The sequence below is a fragment of the Apus apus genome, chromosome 3, assembly GCF_020740795.1.
Source record: "Apus apus isolate bApuApu2 chromosome 3, bApuApu2.pri.cur, whole genome shotgun sequence".
Lineage (NCBI taxonomy): Eukaryota > Metazoa > Chordata > Aves > Apodiformes > Apodidae > Apus > Apus apus.
The window spans coordinates 79,147,889-79,153,978 of NC_067284.1; positions in this window are offsets into that span (position 1 = coordinate 79,147,889).

Below are 6,090 nucleotides of genomic sequence, written 5' to 3' on the forward strand. Positions count from 1 at the left end.
ACATGCCCTGAATTCCGGGGAAACTGAAGGTCTATCACAGCTGGGCATTGCACTGCAGCAGTGATGGATCATTTATATGATCTAAGGCACTGGAAATCCAGGCCTAAAGGTGGAAACCTCTGATTTTGGTAAGAATTAAATAAGCATCACTGGGGATTACGTACTTCCCTCGAAGAACGAAGTCCCATACAAACCACTGTATGATTAGGCTTTCAGAGCTCATCCCCTACACCAGGCTTTTGTAGCTCAGCAAACTATCATATTGCAATAACATTTTTAAAACTTGCTTGTCATTAACAATTAATAAGAATGCACAAACGCTTTCCTGGATGTGTCATACGATCTTCACAGAGTGATCTAGTGTGAACAGTTTATCTTTGGACTTCATCTTTAAATGCAATACTCAAACTGAAAGAGGGCTCTTCAAAGGTGACTGATTGCTGCCATCCTGCGGCAGGCACATGTACTTCAGATTGACACCAGGGAGAAAAAATTCCTTTAAAGGAATCCTAACCCGGCTCTAACCCTACTGATATCAGACTGCCAGTTCCAGAACGCACATAAATACAAGGATCCTCCCGTTTCTGTTGGTAACTCTGCTGGTGTTCGCAATTGGAAAAGCCATCAGATCATCAGATGCCTCAAATAACATGATTCCTCTGCTAAGACTGCATCCAAACACAACGCAATAGCGCTGTTCCTATCACTGAATCTGAAAGGACGGTGGGGGGAGTAAAATATAAATTAGTGGACAGCCAATGCTCTGTTACTTTTCTAGAATCTATTTCTCACATTTCATCCCCAGTTAAGTCTTCTGAAGGAGAAACAGTTTACCATAACCTGGCTGTGAGATCCAGGCATCTGAGAACACATGTGAGAACTTGCAGACCGTCAGCATCTCTATGAGCTGGAGACTCCAGAAACAGACAAACCGAGGGCTTAAGAAATCCCAACCTGAACAAAACTTGAATCCCTGAAACAGTCCTGAAGAAGCTACAGCTTGCACAAAAGACCAGAACTGTTGAGACATGGCACTTAGATCTCATCCTTGGCCAAGATTAAAATGATGTGGGACTGAGACACCAAACCTGACTGGAACTGGGAGAAGCAGAGAGTCTTCAAGAGGTTTGAGACTCCACAGGCTCCAACAAGCACGGCCACAACTGAGACTCAGATTTTTAGAACTATAGCCTTGTTAGTAAGCCAAAGACTTCACTGGGACTGAAAACTAGCTGGTATTCTATGCAAGGTTGCTGTGTCCTTCAGCAGGCTGTGCTATGTCCTTGGAATGACCTCTGGGACAGAGTGGACCCCAGGATACTTCACACCTGGTCAGTCACAGTATCCTCTAGCATGACACTCTCCACACTCATGCCCCTCACAGGCAAATTTGTAACCACTTGTTGAAGAAGCCATGAAGCAAGACACCGAAGGATTCACAACACTATTTAGCAACCTTTGCAGGACTCCCATATGCCCTGCAACTAGACCGGCTCCCACTCATAATGCCCCCTAGATACCAGCAGGAACAATTCACAAGCACCAAGGTTAACTGTACCAGTTATGCCTTTGATGCCAGAGTGTGAAATCTCCATCAAAGAGTGAGGGCAGTCTCTTCCGTCCTGCAGATACCAGGTTTTGTGGGGGTCCAAGTCCCAATCCACAGCATAGTACCTCCTGGCAACTTCACCTGTCCTGCTCAGGACCTCAGTGGAACAGGAATTCAGCCAGATTGTTAAACCTAAAGGAGAGACACTGGGAAGGTTGGTATGATGTGCACCATCTCTGAACTGTCAGATTTGTGCAAAGATGATAAGCCATTATAGACCACAGCAGGACTGTGTCCCATAGATGCACATGCAGCCAAGCCTTGTTTTCTCCTTAGCACATGACAGCAGCACAGGCAGAAAAACTTGTGTCCCTCTAAACTCAGTGAAAACTGGACCAGAACAGCCTCCACAAACAAACCAACTTACACCAACACAGAAAAAATGGAAGTTTCAGTATCCTGGCACACTCTCTCCTACTCTGCAAGTCATGCTCTGACAACCTCCTCTCTTCCACATAGACCTGCCCATCTCAACAGCCCCTTTCCTTTGCTTCTGGTCTCAGTACCCAACAGCTTGCAGCAGCCAGATTGTCCATCAGGCTCGACCCCACTGCATCAGCAGCTGCCTCTGGCTGTGTGCCTGTGCTAGCAGTCCACCACAGCCAGCCCTGCAACTCCTTGTTTGCCTTGTGTTGTCAGCAACCACCCAACACAGACTTGCTCAATCTCTAGAGACGTTTCTATACTTACTCAGACACAATTTGCCCAACATCCAGCTTCCTCATTAATTTCCCCTCTTCTACAAGTCTTAACTACTTATGTTTCATGGGGTACTTTAAAGGGAAAAGGAGCTTACAGCTGGCAACACAAATTAAAAGCCATTGGACTGGGAAAGAACATTGGTTTGGAATAGCAGGGGGCAGATAGTGGGCCCATCATGCTCCTTTTACTGAGGCATGGGGCAAAGACTACCACAAAGGTAGCCTCAGGTAAAGGGGAGAGAGCAGGCATAGGAAGGAGCACAAGAAGGGAAGGGGCAGGGAAGGCCACCTGAAAGGGAACATAAGCAGAGGCAGGGAAAAGTTGACCACCATGTGACTCAGCCCTGTCTGGGAAACACAGGCCAGAAGGATGCCAACAAAGACCTTCCAGTTGATCCTGGTCTTTTCATCTTGAGTAAGTCACCTATGTCAGTAACACCGAGTATCTTCTCTTACTTTCAGAGATCTGTCCATCTGCAGCTGATCTCCAGCTTCTCCTGAGTTCCTCCACAGTAGTGAAGAACACAGCAGTCTCCTGACCTTCCGGCATCTTGAGATGACTCAACCCTGTGACTGCTTTCAGCTATGACAAGGGGACTGTTTCCCAGCTCCAGGGCAGCTTCTACAAGACAATGTTAAAGGTATGGTCTGCATGGTATATACTCATCTCATATTCCTGTCTAAGGACTGAAATGTGCTTTTGAATAATTTAGAGATAACACTAATGGAAAGTCTATTGAAATCCATGCTATGATCTTCACACACTTGTTTATTTAAATAGGTTTTGCAAAACTTTGAGCTTTTATTTGAAAAAAAAAAAAAAATCTGGCTTCATAGGTAAACTTTGTGCTGGGAGTCAGTGCAGAATTGTCTGTAGGGAGCCAGCAAAGCTGTTGATCAATACTTCAAAAGAAAATGTCACTATCATTGAGTAGTTTTTATGTTCACGGGTACATGACAAAGAATGATCATTAATAGTTTGCTAACCCAAGCAGGCAGAATATGATACAAGGCTTTTAAAATTATCCTGGAGACTATAGGGTTTTACTTGATTTTCACCCAAAATTTAAACACTTACTATTCTAAGCCAGCAAAATTAAAATTCTAAAGTCCATTCAGAGCAGCACAAAAGTTTATGAGGCACTGGAAAAGCAATTTCTCCAGAAACAGGAAAAAAAATACATCCCTGTAGATCCTTCATGGACGAAATGCCCCACAGAAACCTCAAGGATGTCAAAAGCCCTGTCCTACTGAAGCTCTCACCACTGCAGTGGTTCTGCAAGACTCTCCTTCAGTACAAAGTGCTTATGCAGCACAGCTCGCTCTCATGCTGTTCCGTGTAACAAGTAATGCAGAGCAGACACACTGTGCTTTGATGTCGGCCATGTTCACACGGGAACAGCCCACTGCACTGAATGCATTCTAAATATCAATCCTTTATGATCCCAGATATGCATTTAGAGGAAGCAATTGCTCAATTTTAGGCAAAAGCTCAGTGGCGCTTGAGACAATGAGGTTTAGTTCAGGCTGATATGACTGTTCCCTCCATGCATCAATGACAGATGTATGCAGGAAACAGCTCTCTATTTCCATGCTATTGCTAGCAGACAGTATCAATTTCCAGCACTGGAAGTGACAGAGGTTCTGCATTTGTCTTCTTCAGATTTATCTCAAGGACAACTCCTATCCCTCAAGCTAAGATGAGGTAAATGCAGGTAATACTGTGGAGCTGTTTGTTCACGATGCAAACTGCGAGCTATTCTGAGGGACTTCCAAATTAATTTGGGAATCTTTCAATCCAGGGTCCAAAATAAGCAGATAAGCAGCATAACATGTATGTAGCTTACTTTGCACGATTAGCTTCCCTGTGAGCAGGAGAAACATTCCTGGGAGCAGCCGATGATTTGTCAACAGATAAAAATGAACTGACATTTTAAGACCAATGCTGCCATTTCACTCAAAAGTCTTCCTGTACAGCAGCCTGCTTGAGCTGAGCAATGAAATATACCTGAAGGCTAAAAATCCAGTCAGTGGTAAAGTCTGTATTGTCTTCTTTGAATTGGTCAGCTCTCTGAATATCATCAGGCCATAGAACTGTGCAGGACTGCATAGCAACAGAAACAGATGCAGGATCATAACTTCCTTTCATAGCTTTGAAAAAACTGGGGTGCTCTCCAAACATTTTCCTTATCAAGAAAATCCAATCACTTTGCCGTCTTTGCTGAGTTTTTCACTCCATTGTATTCAGCCTAAGTTAGAACACGTTGTTTCCAAAAAACATGTACCTGAATTCATGAATTTACATGCAATGCTACAGAAAATTAAAACTAGTATTTATTACATGAAGTTAACATGAAACGCAAACACAAATACTGGCTGGAAAATGAACAAAGTTATGAGCTCTGTTTAAATTAGCATTCAGTACAAAGATAGGCTTATATCCAAATTTTGCAGATTATAATGGAGGAAAAACCAAAACACAGCAACAAAATTCGGTAACTAGGTCTCCCAGTTCACAGTTTCTTCTGACAGTTATTGTTAGGACTGGACACTGATCAGCTAATCCAGAGTATGATCATTGATCGATACATATAAACAAAAAGGCAAGAAGTCCTGAGTTAGGTTGTGATCAAAAGAATATGAGCAAGGGAACAAGACACCCTGTTTCACCAGCTTGGACAAAGCACTTAAAAATTTAAAGCATTCCTTCTAAATCTTAAGTGATAAGAAACTCTCTGCAAGGAAAGTACTTCTCCACCATTAGATGTGCCCCAAAAAACTTTCCTAGCACTCACTGCTACCTGCAAAATTGCACACATCTTGAAAAATATTACCTTAGTGTTACAACAGGGAGATTTCCTGTATGACAATCAGAGTTTCTTTTTAGGCTTAAAAGAAGCAGAACACTAAATTCACCTGACATGATTCAAGACCCATTTTGTTCTGAGATTTAATTTTTTCTGGATGATGGAATTTTTATGGTTTCTGCAGTGACTTATCCAGAGAAAACCTGGAGGTTCATGAGAAGTTTAAAAATTAGGATACCTGAATCAGAAAATAGTTCCAAACCCACATGGATTCTGTTACTGTTAAAATACAGACCCATCGCCCAAAAGCAAGGTACACTTCACAGAATGATGAGTCAATAGATTCGGGCTTGGGTGCATCTGAGCTAAGAATGCTTCATCAGAAAGCTTTGCTACTATGCCCTTCCCCACTTAATTGGGTAGATGCTGTTTTAGATGTAACAAGCTCCTCATCTCCACTGCCCACTGCTGCCCCAGCTGGAGATGCAGGCTTCCTACTGCACCATCTATAACTTCAGGAGTTGAAACCTGTATCTTAAATCACCCCATTGGAAATGAGAAGGCAGTTGCTGTAAATGACACTGTGCAGGGATACACACTTGATTACCAACACTATTGCCAAGCACAGGGAGTGCGATTTCTGGGCTAGCTGCAGCTTCCAAGTGACATACATGCACAAAGGTATACCAAAGTAATCCACTCTGGAAGCAGTAACGATGTGAACTGCTGCAGTTAACACCAGCACTCCAAGTTACAGGCTACAATTACCTGGCATCAACAGCAGACGTTCTTTATCACCAATTACCTACACCAGCTAGGAGTTCAGCTAAATCATTATCTTTCACCAGAAGGGAACTAACATTGTTTTCAAGTCTCTTTCCTTAGCCAAGAAACATAATTCTAGGATTCCTGACTACCTCAGACACACTGTCCAGACAAACCCTGACTCCAAGATTAAGCTTGTATCAAACAA